At 44.6% G+C, this 14,393-nt stretch overlaps 1 pseudogene across 1 annotated transcript in view; it reads left to right on the top strand.

Annotated features, from left to right (window-relative positions):
* The window catches only part of LOC311145062 (transmembrane protein 132C-like), a 253,835-nt pseudogene that overhangs the window by 41,705 nt on the left and 197,737 nt on the right, over window positions 1-14,393 (top strand). Inside the window, exon 3 of the transcript in view lies at window positions 9,762-10,650. The product of the transcript in view is annotated as a transmembrane protein 132C-like (transcript). The remainder of the gene's footprint in view (window positions 1-9,761; window positions 10,651-14,393) is intronic.

Genomic DNA, 14,393 nt, shown 5'->3' with positions numbered 1-14,393 from the left:
ACCAAGCAGTGCAGATGGAGAAGCTTGCTGTGGAGCGGTTAAGCGATTTCATCTGTATAGGAAAGTTGTTAAGAGAAAATTGTATTTTGCAGTAACAGCATGGTTTAATCATAATGAAAGACAAACACACACACACTGTGCTGCCAGTCACAGTGTAGGGCGTGAGATGCAACTGAAATGTTGAGGGTGAGGAGAGTGTGAGAGAGGATGGAGGAAGCTTCCCTTGAAGCGCTGGGCATCTTGTTATGACATGCATTATCTGAATTAGGTCCACTGAATTATACCTATGGAGGAGCGGCTTTTATGGAGGAACTTTTAATGTATTTTCGAGTTGGTTTAACGCCGGACCAGAGTAAACAAGCTTGTGTGTGCTACAATTGAAAACACGTCTTACCTTTTTGTAGTTAATAAATCCAATGTGAAACGTGATAACTATAGTATCCTTAACTTGCATTGAAAAAGTCAATCCATTCTTCTTTAATTAAACATTTCTCCCTTATTTCTGAATTACACTTGTAACGTTGTCAGTAGGCTACAGTAACCTACTCTATGCTTCAGAGGGGAGGGGCAAGTAGCCTACACACACATGCACACCCACTGGCAAAGATTTCCAGCTGGCAGGCAGACACTGGAATACATTTCTGAGTGACAGAGTGAGGGCTTTGCATAGGCGCTTTGTTATGATTTTTGTAAATGTAAAAGAACGAAATGTAAAAGAACGTATGTGAAAGCTACAATCCCTTATTACTTGTTAAATCCACTTCATTCAGTGTAGATGAAGGGGAGGAGACAGGTTAAAGAAGGATTTTTAAACCTTGAGACAATTGAGAAATGAATTGTGTATGTATGTCATTTAGAGGGTGAATGAGCAAGACAAAATATTGAAGTGCCTTTGAACGGGGTATAGTAGTAGGTGCCAGGCGCTCAACAGTTTCCCGTGTGTATCAAGAATGGTCCACCACCAAAAGGACATCCAGCCAACTTGACACAACTGTGGGAAGCAACTCACCTGGATTGTGCAATATTTGCCCATTATTATTTTCAAAATTCTTAAATCTCTGTTGAATTGGTTGTTGATCATTGCTAGACAACCATTTTCAGGTCTTGCCATAGATTTTCAAGTAGAATTAAGTAAAAACTTTAACTAGGCCACTCAGGAACATTCAATGTCGTCTTGGTAAGCAACTCCAGTGTATATTTGGCCTTTTGTGTTAGGTTATTGTCCTGCTGAAAGGTGAATTTGTCTCCCAGTATCTGTTGGATAGCAGACTGAACCAGATTTTTCTCTAGGATTTTGCCTGTGCTTAGCTCTATTCCATTTCTTTTTATCCTAAAAAACTAGCTTGCCAATCAATCAATCAATCAATCAAATAGTTATGCACGCTCAAGTTTTCTGTTTTTTTGTCTTATTTCTTGTTTTTCACAATAAAAAATATCTTCAAAGTGGTAGGGATGTTGTGTAAATCAAATGATACAACCCCCCCCCAAAATCCATTTTAATTCCAGGTTGTAAGGCAACAAAATAGGAAAAATGCCAAGGGGGGTGAATACTTTCGCAAGCCACTGTATTTCCTTCTCCAGAAAATTTCTCACACTTATGTCGACTCCATAGATGCCAAAATGTTGCCTGTGCAGTGTATGTTATCTGTCATTCATGGTTAGAAAATGGCCTAACGGTTAGAAAATTGCCATTTGACAGCTCGTAACAAGGGAATACATTTGACTGACTTTAAAAACAATCTTTCATAATTGACTAAGAAGATAATAGTTATCCCATTCGTAAATTTCTATACTTGCACTTTGTAGTGTGTCCTTTAGCCTACAGTTGAAGTTGGAAGTTTACATACACTTAGGTTGGAGTCATTAAAATTTGTTTTTCAACCACTCCACAAATATATTGTTAACAAACTATAGTTTTGGCAAGTCGGTTAGGACATCTACTTTGTGCATAACACAAGTCATTTTTCCAACAATTGTTTACAGACAGATTATTTCACTTATAATTCACGTTAGAAGCTTGATTGGCTAATTGACATAATTCTAGTCAATTGGAGGTGTACCTGTGGATGTATTTCAAGGCCTACCTTCAAACTCAATGCCTCTTTGCTTGACATCATGTGAATATCAAAAGAAATCAGCCAAGACCTCAGAAGAAACATTTTAGACCTCCACAAGTCAGGTTCATCCTTGGGAGCAATTTCCAAACGCCTGAAGGTACCGCGTTCATCTGTACAAACAATAGTACGCAAGTATAAACACCATGGGACCACGCAGCCGTCATACCGCTCAGGAAGGAGATGCGTTCTGTCTCCTAGAGATGAACGTACTTTGGTGTGAAAAGTGCAAATCAATCCCAGAACAACAGCAAAGGATCTTGTGAAGGTGCTGGAGGAAACAGGTACAAAAGTATCTATATCCACAGTAAAACGAGTCCTATATCGACATAACCTGAAAGGCCGCTCAGCAAAGAAGAAGCCACTGCTCCAAAACCTCCATAAAAATGCCAGACTACGGTTTGCAACTGCACATAGGGACAAAGATCGTACTTTTTGGAGAAATGTTCTCTGGTCTGATGAAACAAAAATAGAACTGTTTGGCCATAATGACCATCGTTATGTTTGGAGGAAAAAGGGGGGTTCTTGCAAGCCGAAGAACACCATCCCAACCGTGAAGCACGGGTGTGTCACACTCTGGCTCCGGGACTGTGTGTTAGAGCCAGGGTGTATTTCATTTGGTGGTGTTGGGGATGGGTGTGTTTCATTTGTTTGTGTTTAGTGGTGATTGGTCAATGACTCCCAATCGGAGGTAACGAGTGTCAGCTGTCGGCTCGTTATCTCTGATTGGGAGCCATATTTAAACTGTGTGTTTTCACTTTGTGGTTGTGGGTTTTTGTTCCTGTTGTTGCTGTGTTCCAGTGTTCCGTGTTTTTGTCACTGAGGACGTTACGATCGTGTTTTGTTTCGTTTTCGTGTGTGCGCTTCTTTATAATAAAGTATGTACGCTTATCACGCTGCGCCTTGGTCCGCTCATTTTTAAGACGATCGTGACAGAAAAACCCACCATCAAAGGACCAAGCAGCGTGTCCAGGAGCCTAGGGTCTGGACATGGGAGGAGATTTTGGACGGAAAAGGGTCCTGGACTTGGGAGGAGATCCTGGATGGGATGGATCGCCGTCCATGGAGCGAAACTGTGGAGAGGCGACGGAGAGAGGAGCAACGGCGTCGGCAGGGCCATCGTCGGAAGGACGAGAGGCAACCCCAAGAAATTTTTTGGGGGGGGCACATGGCTTGGGCGGCTGGGCAGCAGGAGGCTGCCACAGGTAGACGTGGAGAGAAGGCTACCGGAGTACGGGAGCCATTGGCGAGTAGAGGGAGGGAAGTTGTTGTGGCACGGCGTGAGAGACTGAAGTGTGTTACCAGTCCGGTCCGGCCCGTTCCTGAGCCCCGGTTAAGGCCAGTGGTGTGTGTTCCCAGTACGGACCGGCCTGTGTCTACTCCACGCGTCAAGCCCACGGTGTGCGTCGCCAGCCCAGCCCGGCCTGTTCCTGCGCCACGTACGAAGCCTACGGTGTGCGTCGCCAGCCCAGCCCGGCCTGTCCCTGCGCCACGTAGGAAGCCTACGGTGTGCGTCGCCAGCCCAGCCCGGCCTGTTCCTGCGCCACGTACGAAGCCTACGGTGTGCGTCGCCAGCCCAGCCCGGCCTGTCCCTGCGCCACGTAGGAAGCCTACGGTGTGCGTCGCCAGCCCAGCCCGGCCTGTTCCTGCGCCACGTACGAAGCCTACGGTGTGTGTCGCCAGCCCAGCCCGGCCTGTCCCTGCGTCACGTAGGAAACCTACGGTGTGCGTCGCCAGCCCAGCCCGGCCGGTTCCTGTGCCACGTACGGAGCCTACGGTGTGCGTCGCCAGCCCGGCCCGGCCTGTTCCTGCCACTCGCACCAAACCAGGGGTGCGAGTCGCCAGCCTGGTCCAGCCCGTTCCGGCTATTCGCACCAAGCCTCCTGTGTGTCCCCAGAGTCCTGTGCGTCCTGTTGCTGCTCCCCGCACTAGCCCTGAGATGCGTGTCCTCAGCCCGGGACCACCAGTTCCGGCACCACGCACTAGGCCTTGTGTGCGTCCCCAGGATCCGTCAGCCAGCCATGAGCAGCCAGATCCGTCAGCCAGCCATGAGCAGCCAGATCCGTCAGCCAGCCATGAGCAGCCAGATCCGTCAGCCAGCCATGAGCAGCCAGATCCGTCAGCCAGCCATGAGCAGCCAGATCCGTCAGCCAGCCATGAGCAGCCAGATCCGTTAGCCAGCCATGAGCAGCCAGATCCGTCAGCCAGCCATGAGCAGCCAGATCCGTCAGCCAGCCATGAGCAGCCAGATCCGTCAGCCAGCCATGAGCAGCCAGATCCGTCAGCCAGCCATGAGCAGCCAGATCCGTCAGCCAGCCATGGGCAGCCAGATCCGTCAGCCAGCCATGAGCCGTCCAGCCAGGATCCGCCAGAGCCGTCCAGCCGGGATCCGCCAGAGCCGTCCAGCCGGGATCCGCCAGAGCCGTCCAGCCGGGATCCGCCAGAGCCGTCCAGCCGGGATCCGCCAGAGCCGTCCAGCCGGGATCCGCCAGAGCCGTCCAGCCGGGATCCGCCAGAGCCGTCCAGCCAGGATCCGCCAGCCAGCCAGGATCCACCAGAGCCAGCCAGCCAGGATCCGCCATTTAGTCCGGTGCTGCCCCTTAGCTCGGTGTTGCTCCTTATCCTGGTGCTGTCCCTTATCCTGGTGCTGCCCCTTAGTCCGGTGCTGTCCCTTAGCTCGGTGCTGCTCCTTATCCTGGTGCTGTCCCTTAGTCCGGTGCTGCCCCTTAGTCCGGTGCTGCCTCTTAGTCCGGTGCTGCCCCTTAATCCAGGTGGGTTATGTTGTAGGGTGGTCAAATGGAGGAGGCTACTAAAGCGGGTAGTGACTATGGTGGGGTGGGGACCACGACCAGTGCCAGAGCCGCCTCCGAGGAGCAACACCCACCCAGCCCTCCCCATTTTTTGGGTTAGGCGCGGTCGGAGTCCGCGCCTTTGGGGGGGGGTACTGTCACACTCTGGCTCCGGGACTGTGTGTTAGAGCCAGGGTGTATTTCATTTGGTGGTGTTGGGGATGGGTGTGTTTCATTTGTTTGTGTTTAGTGGTGATTGGTCAATGACTCCCAATCGGAGGTAACGAGTGTCAGCTGTCGGCTCGTTATCTCTGATTGGGAGCCATATTTAAACTGTGTGTTTTCACTTTGTGGTTGTGGGTTTTTGTTCCTGTTGTTGCTGTGTTCCAGTGTTCCGTGTTTTTGTCACTGAGGACGTTACGATCGTGTTTTGTTTCGTTTTCGTGTGTGCGCTTCTTTATAATAAAGTATGTACGCTTATCACGCTGCGCCTTGGTCCGCTCATTTTGAAGACGATCGTGACAGGGTGTGGCAGCATCATTCTGTTGGGGTGTTTTTCTGCAGGAGGGACTGGTACACTTCACAAAATAGATGGCATCATGAGGAAGGAAAATTATGTGGATATATTGAAGCAACATCTCAAGACATCAGTCAGGAAGTTAAAGCTTGGTTGCAAATGGGTCTTCCAAATGGACAATGACCCCAAGCATACTTCCAAAGTTGTGGCAAAATGGCTTAAGGACAACAAAGTCAAGGTATTGGAGTGGCCATCACAAAGCCCTGACCTCAAGCCTATAGAAAATGTGAAGAAGCGTGTGAGAGCAAGGAGGCCTACAAACCTGACTCAGTTACACCATCTCTGTCTGGAGGAATGGGCCAAAATTCACCCAACTTATTGTGGGAAGCTTGTGGAAGGCTACCCGAAACGTTTGACCCAAGTTAAACAATTTAAAGGCAATGCTACCAAAAACGAATTGAGTGTAGGTAAACTTCTGACCCACTGGGAATGTGATGAAAGAAAAAAAAGCTGAAATAAATCATTCTCTCTACTATTATTCTGACATTTCAAATTCTTAAAATAAAGTGGTGATCCTAACTGACCTAAGACAGGGAATTTTTACTAGGATTAAATGTCAGGAATTGTGAAAAACTGAGTTTAAATGTATTTGGCTAAGGTGTATGTAAACTTCCGACTTCAACTGTATGTACTGAATGTGAGGCACATAGGGACATTGAATGTTATGTAATCTGCAAAGCACAGATGATAAATCTCATTGTAGTAGAGACATCAAAAAAATGCTAAGGCCTTTGGAGCGAGTGCTTTGTTTTAGAAGGTGTGCTGGATTGAGACCGCCCCTGAGATGCGAGTAGAAACATTGTCACCATGGGACCGCAGAGGATGAGACTGTTCCTGATTGTTCTGTCTTGTATTGCTCTTGGTGGACCATCAAGCTTTTCATTTGTCAGTGTCATTGTACCATCTTACCATCTGCAACAATGCTTCTTGTGTACATACCACTTCTCGAGTTTATTGAGAAAATATCAAATTACACTGCGGTATAGCATTTTTCTATGGTTTCTGTCCTCTATTGTAAAAGCCCCATATGGGTGCTGGTGTTTACTTTGAAGGAGCTAAGTGATGCTTAAGTGGAAATGTTAGCGATACATAGCGATCTATGTCCCCTGTAGCTCAGTTGGTAGAGCATGGCGCTTGCAACGCCAGGGTTGTGGGTTCGTTTCCTACGGGGGCCCAGTATGAAAAATGTATGCACTCACTAACTGTAAGTCGCTCTGGATAAGAGCGTCTGCTAAAATTACTAAAATGTAAATGTAATCTATGGGGTGATTGGGCTGAGCAGAGAGAGAGAGTGTTGTGTTCCCTTCAGATGTGGAGGCAGGCAGGCTGCGTCCCTTGCTGTCTCCATACTGCCTCCATGGGACAGACAGGGCCGAGGTCAAGTGGGCATCATGAATCACAAATCTCTGGCTGATTTGTAAATTGTTCGGGACATTGATTTACAAGGCTGGGTCTAAGATGGGAGTGTGGTGTGCAGGCAGGCAGGGAGGGAGGGAGAGATAGCGTAATAAGTAATCACACAGCAGATTGCTCTTGAGAGGAAGGTCATAGCCCACTCTTTGGGTGATTAACACCTATTTGGACGTGTAATGTTTTCTCCCTCATCACACAGGCTACCGTGGAGTGGGACCTGTTAGCAATGGCCCATCAGAAACAACTCATGATTACTCCACATTGAAATGAACATACTTTATCAGACCTGAGTATTTGTGATAAATGTTCACAAAATGTAAATGTTCAGAGTGTGTTAAAGTGTTTATACAGTGATTACATTCATTCATACTTTAATGTACGTCTTATTGAACAAATTGTGGATTGTAGGCCACTTTAAGTTATCTTTCATATTAGTTGCAATATGTTAATGATACCTGAGCTCTTCATGAATTATATAAATATTTCATGTTTGCTTGTTTTTGTTTTATCACAACTTAATCTGTGATGATAATCTTATCATCATGATAGGTGTATTCTCTGTTGGTGCGTCTACTCTCTGTTGGAACCTCTGTATTTGTGCAGTACTCCTTGTCCTCACACTAGAGTTTTGCATATTTCCCATCCATCTGGAGACTGAGTTTAGCTCAGCTGTTGATAAGATTTACCAGAGGTTCAATATAATTGGATCTCATTCAATTTTTAGAGCAGAATATCTTTAGTATTAGGTGCAGCGAAAATGGCGAGGGTGGGGGCAGCAAAGCTTTTTCTTTCTTTTTTTACTAATACTAAGTTGAATATCAGTGACCAAAACTTATGATGTGGTTATTCAAGATGTGGTTGCCATAAATGTGACCATTTCCCTCTTTGTGAATTTGAAATCAATATGTATTATTAGATCTTCTTTAAAAAATATATATATATATAATCTGTATATATATACTACCGTTCAAAAGTTTGGGGTCACTTAGAAATGTCCTTGTTTTCAAAAGAAAAGCATTTTTTTTGTCCATTAAAATAACATCAAATTGATCAGAAATACAGTGTAGACATTGTTAATGTTCTAAATGGCTATTGTATCTGGAAACGGCTGATTTTTAATGGAATATCTACATAGGCGTACAGAGGCCCATTATCAGCAACCATCAGTCCTGTGTTCCAATGGCACGTTGTGTTTGCTAATCCATGTTTATCATTTTAAAAGGCTAGTTGATCATTAGAAAACCCTTTTGCAATTATGTTAGCACAGCTGAAAACTGTTGTGCTGACTAAAGAAGCAATACAACTGACCTTCTTGAGACTAGTTGAGTATCTAGAGCATCAGCAATTGTGGGTTCGATTACAGGCTCAAAATGGCCAGAAACAAATAACTTTCTTCTGAAACTCGTCAGTCTATTCTTGTTCTGAGAAATGAAGGCTATTCCATGCGAGAAATTGCCAAAAAACTGAAGATCTCGTAAAATGCTGTGTACTACTCCCTTCACAGAACAGCGCAAACTGGCTCTAAACAGAATAGAAAGAGGAGTGGGAGGCCCCGGTGCACAACTGAGCAAGAGGACAAATATAGACACCTCACAGGTCCTCAACTGGCAGCTTCATTATATAGTACTCGCAAAACACCAGTCTCAACGTCAACAGTGAAGAGGCAACTCCGGGATGCTGACCTTCTAGGCAGAGTTGCAAAAAAAAGCCATATCTCAGACTGGCCAATAAAAATAAAATATTAAGATGGGCAGTCTGAGATATGGCTTTTTCTTTGCAACTCTGCCTAGAAGGTCAGCATCCCGGAAAAGCCTCTTCTCTGTTGACGTTGAGACTGGTGTTTTGCGGGTACTATTTAATGAAGCTGCCAGTTGAGGACCTGTGAGGCACCTGTTTCTCAAACTAGACACTCTAATGTATTTGTCCTCTTGCTCAGTTGTGCACCAGGGCCTCCCACTCCTCTTTCTATTCTGGTTAGAGCCAGTTTGCGCTGTTCTGTGAAGGGAGTAGTACACAGCGTTGTACGAGATCTTCAGTTTTTTGGCAATTTCTCGCATGGAATAGCCTTCATTTCTCAGAACAAGAATAGACTGACGAGTTTCAGAATAAAGTTATTTGTTTCTGGTCATTTTGAGCCTGTAATCAAACTCACAATTGCTGATGCTCCAGATATTCAACTAGTCTCAAGAAGGCACGTTTTATTGCTTCTTTAATCAGCACAACAGTTTTCAGCTGTGCTAACATAATTGCAAAAGGGTTTTCTAATGATCAATTAGCCTTTTAAAATGATAAACTTGGATTAGCAAACACAACATGCCATTGGAACACAGGACTGATGGTTGATGATAATGGGCCTCTGTACGCCTATGTAGATATTCCATTAAAAATCAGCCGTTTCCAGCTACAATAGCCATTTACAATATTAACAATGTCTACACTGTATTTCTGATCAATTTGATGTTATTTTAATGGACAAAAAAAATGCTTTTCTTTCGAAAACAAGGACATTTCTAAGTGACCCCAAACTTTTGAACTGTACTGTAATGTGAAATGGTCTTGACTCCTGAAGTTAGTTTTTGAAAATATCAAAACATCATAATAACCATACACCATGAAACTACATCTACACCATAATGTAATGTAGGCCTAATTTTAGGCATGACCACATCTTACATTACTCAGTGTCTTCTCTGCTGTCTGTGTGTAGTTCTATCAGGTCTGTCTGGTAAGCTCCACTCCAAATGGCTGTCACTCATTACAGCCATTCTAGTTTTACTGAGGGAAGTTTTAGAGGAAATGTACAGGTTGTACAACAAGTGAGCACTGACTGAGCTTGCCCTGACTCAGCTCTTCTTTTCTGTCTTGTAGTAGCAGACTGTCGAGTCTTGGAGGGATTGCAGAGGTTTTCATCCATCCCCACCTACTTGCCTGTCAACTACCAAGTGATCAACGCAGAGTCTGCCTTCTTCCTGAAGGAGGCCAACCAGGAGTTCATGAGAAACTCCAGCCTGCTGTCGCGGACAGAGCCCTTCTTCATCTACCAGGCCCGCAGCATGCCCTCAGTAAATGCCAGCTATGGCCCCCTCTTTGTGGAGCAGCCTGTTCCCCTGGAGCTCATCCAGAACCCTGGGGCCTTCGTGGCCTCTTCCATGTTCACCTTCAACTGGAAGGTGCAGACTTTCATCATCCAGGACAGGATCTACCTGTCCAATCCCAGGGTCCAGGTGCTGTTCTACGTGGCGGGCAGGGACTGGGATGACTACAGCACCATCGACAAGCTGCCCTGCGTACGCATGTTTGCCTTCCACGAGACCCAGGAGGTGCGTGGCACCTGCCAGTTGAAGGGGGAGCTGGGGCTGTGTGCGGCTGAGCTGGAGCCCCTGGCCAGCTGGTTCAGCCCCCCCAGCGTGGTGCCTGGGCGCCAGAGGACCATAGAGCTGGCCGAGGGGACCACGGTGGAGCTCTACTACATGTTACAATCAACAGAGGCAGGGGAGTGCCACTCGGAGGAGGCCCGGAAAGGCAACTCCATCCGCTCGGATCAGGAGGGTCTGTTTGGCTCGTCCACCTCCACCCCCATGAAGAGGATCGGCAGTGTGCGTCTGTACCAGAGCCCTGCCGCCCCGGCCTTGACTGAACACAGGCTGGATAGTAACTTTCTGGTCATGGTGCCGACCACGCCCATGAGGCAGAGGGACACTGTCTCCGCCTTCATCACTGCCTCGGCCTTCTCTCCTGTGGAAATGTTCACCCTAAGGTAAGACAATACATTAGCATAGTCTTATATTAAAGGTTATTCATTAGACCTGTGCATATCTTCATACAAAGTGTCTCTGCAATGCTGTATTACAGAGTGAATATTTGTTTTAATTAACTTTCTGCAGTACACCCTTGTTGTAATTCAATTAGTAAGCCCAGATTGTTTGCCAAGTATTGTAGGGAATTTGTAATGTTTGGCAGCTTGGCTGTTAGTGCTGATTTATTTGTTATCTCAGTGTTTTTGCTGTCTCCAAAATTAAAGTGACTTTACTCAGTTTAGCCAAGCTTATGTAACTCAGCAAAAAATAGGGAGTGGAGTATCTTTATCTAAGAGAAATTGTCAAATTCATTGAAGCTGTAGGTACTAATTAGAATGTGCAGATGAGACTAAGTGATTTAGATAATTAACACACAATGCAAATGAGGATGTCATTAATTAAAATGCATTCCCATTAGTGTAATGACTGTTAGCCTGATCTTAATCACGCTGGTTGAGAACATTTATAAACCATAAGAGATGCTGTGACTAGGGGTCAAGCCAATTTTGTCAACCTGTATAAATGAAAACAAGCTAACTTGCTGATCCGATTGTTTTCTGTTAAGGTGAGTGGGAATGCTGAGGCTGCGTGGTTGAAGTTAGTTACACTTTTCTCATCTTAAACGAAGGAAATAGAGGACAAGTTGTCATAAATGTTGTCATAAATGTCTTATCCTATTTTTCCTATTTGATGTTGAATATGTCTCTCAGCAATCTGACTTCCACATGAAATCAAAATCATAATCTAAATGAAAACTAGGATGTAACATTTAATCACCAGATATTTAGTTTAGTGAGATGAGGTAATGGCAAGTTTGTAATTCAGAAACTATAAATAATCCTCGTTTTTCAGCCAATGAATTAAGCGTCCAAATTGGCCTCAGCGACTTATTAGCCTCTGGTGTTTTTATTTGGTAGCAGTGGTGTACTTTGTGATTACAAACCTCTACTGGCTAGCTGAGAGGTGCAGATATGAAAAGGCCTTTGGTTTCAGCCTCTGTGTGTTACTAGGTGATAAGAGTGTCCTCGTGTGTACATGTGTTAGGATGCCCAATCACCAGGACAAGAAAAGACTTGGATCTCTTTTTACACAACAGTATTGTCTTCTCTGTACTTAGTCCCTCAGTGTTATACCACCATTGGCTGCCTTGAGTCTTATATAGGAACTAGGCTTGTCAAAGTTAACGCGTTAATAAAGCGTTAACGTGCAAAATGTTTAATGCCGTAAAAAATGTTGACGCCGTTAATCGCATCTCCATTTCTTCACTGCACGGATAAGCGCAGGTGTTTCCCGCACGGACCCTTTTAAGCGCAACACACAATACTGTTGTGTGCAGTCAGTATGTACATGGTCTCTGTAGCGCTGTCATTCTCTATTGTGGTACACTATGCGTGCAGCTTTGAGCAATAATTTTGAAGTAAAACTTACAGAAAGTTCAACAATAAACACATTCCCAGGCGTTTCTTTAGATAACAGAAAAAACACAATTTGTACAGAAGTAGCTAGCTAGTTATGCCAATGTTAGCTAGCTAGCTAATCAAAATAATGTTTACAATGCCATGGCTGAATGCCTCTTGATTCAACTAACTTCCCACAATGATTTTAATCAGAACAGGACATCCATTCCATTTAGCTACTTTGTTGTAGTTCTCAGGTCAAAATATTTAAGCAAGTGATCCCAATTCTAGTAGTAGCAGCTTGTGACTAGTTCATGTTGAATAACATGCATAAGTAGCGTGGGCTAGATCTAATAGCTGTATTATATTTTCCATTAACTGCCTGATCTGTTGTTATTGTCTTCTGTGGAATTCATAAGGGAATGAATGTTATTTATAATAAGGAGAAAATCGGATCTCTGAAATGAAAATGGATGGCCGTCCCTACAGCAAAATGTATTTTACCTAAACCCTCCCTGAACGCTTGAAAAAATAAGTGACCCTCCCATATACCCAAAATAATAATTACAACAAAGTGGATAGCAGAGAACATATCTACTGTTTACCCTCACTTTTTGGACATACCAGAGCCTTAGATGTGCAGTTTTAGAAACTGTTCTTCATCCTGTAATATTAAATCAAATCAAATCAAATCAAATCAAATTTTATTGGTCACATGCGCCGAATACAACAGGTGCAGACATTACAGTGAAATGCTTACTTACAGCCCTTAACCAACAGTGCATTTATTTTAAACAAAAAAAAGTAAGAATAAAACAACAACAAAAAAAGTGTTGAGAAAAAAAGAGCAGAAGTAAAATAAAGTGACAGTAGGGAGGCTATATATACAGGGGGGGTACCGTTGCAGAGTCAATGTGCGGGGGCACCGGCTAGTTGAGGTAGTTGAGGTAATATGTACATGTGGGTAGAGTTAAAGTGACTATGCATAAATACTTAACAGAGTAGCAGCAGCGTAAAAATGATGGGGTGGGGGGGGCAGTGCAAATAGTCCGGGTAGCCATGATTAGCTGTTCAGGAGTCTTATGGCTTGGGGGTAGAAGCTGTTGAGAAGTCTTTTGGACCTAGACTTGGCACTCCGGTACCGCTTGCCGTGCGGTAGCAGAGAGAACAGTCTATGACTAGGGTGGCTGGAGTCTTTGACAATTTTGAGGGCCTTCCTCTGACACCGCCTGGTATAGAGGTCCTGGATGGCAGGAAGCTTTGCCCCAGTGATGTACTGGGCCGTACGCACTACCCTCTGTAGTGCCTTGCGGTCGGAGGCCAAGCAGTTGCCATACCAGGCGGTGATGCAACCAGTCAGGATGCTCTCGATGGTGCAGCTGTAGAATTTTTTGAGGATCTGAGGACCCATGCCAAATCTTTTTAGTCTCCTGAGGGGGAATAGGCTTTGTCGTGCCCTCTTCACGACTGTCTTGGTGTGTTTGGACCATGATAGTTCGTTGGTGATGTGGACACCAAGGAACTTGAAGCTCTCAACCTGTTCCACTACAGCCCCGTCGATGAGAATGGGGGCATGTACCTTGGACTATTACATGGCAATGTGGGAATTTTGTGGGTTTGCAGACCACCTTGGACAAGAGTAGGGGTGGAAAGATCTCCTATATAGTAAAAGCATTGCAGTAATCTATTATCATATTTGCAGGTCCGAGAAAAAGTAGCCGTATAAACATTTAATGCAATTCTACATAATTTTACATATTAGTAGAATAATTTTTTTATAACACACAAATTTACCAAAATTACATGCTAAGAATGGACAGAGAGATATGCCTATGTGTTCATCTTATCATATTTCTCCAGGGTTGTGGGTTCGATTCCCATGGGGGGCCAGTATAAAAAAAAATGTATTCACTAACTGTAAGTCGCTCTGGATAAGAGCGTCTGCTAAATGACTAAAATGTAAATGTAAATGAAAGAGCAGGTGTTCTTAATGTTTTGTATACTCAGTTTTGCATAATATTCAACTAATTCTAAAACACTGAGAAATATTGAAATTTTATAAATTATAAATTACATGACCCTCCCTTGGACTAGATTTAAAAAATGCTAAACCTCTCCTTGTGTCACGTTCGTCGAATGACGGGAAAGACCAAGGCGCAGCGTGATATATGTACATGTTTATTAATGTAATAAACACTCGACAAAACAATAAACGAGAAGAGAAGTGAAGTGAAGTGAAGTGAAGTCCAAGGTAGCACACACAACATACCTTACAAGGAACAAGATCCCACAACTAGACAGTGCCA

Source organism: Coregonus lavaretus (assembly GCF_964263955.1).
Source record: "Coregonus lavaretus genome assembly, chromosome: 17".
In the NCBI taxonomy this organism is placed as follows: Eukaryota; Metazoa; Chordata; class Actinopteri; order Salmoniformes; family Salmonidae; genus Coregonus; species Coregonus lavaretus.
Note: the sequence above shows the minus strand (reverse complement) of the source record. Positions and strands in the feature narration are given on the sequence as shown.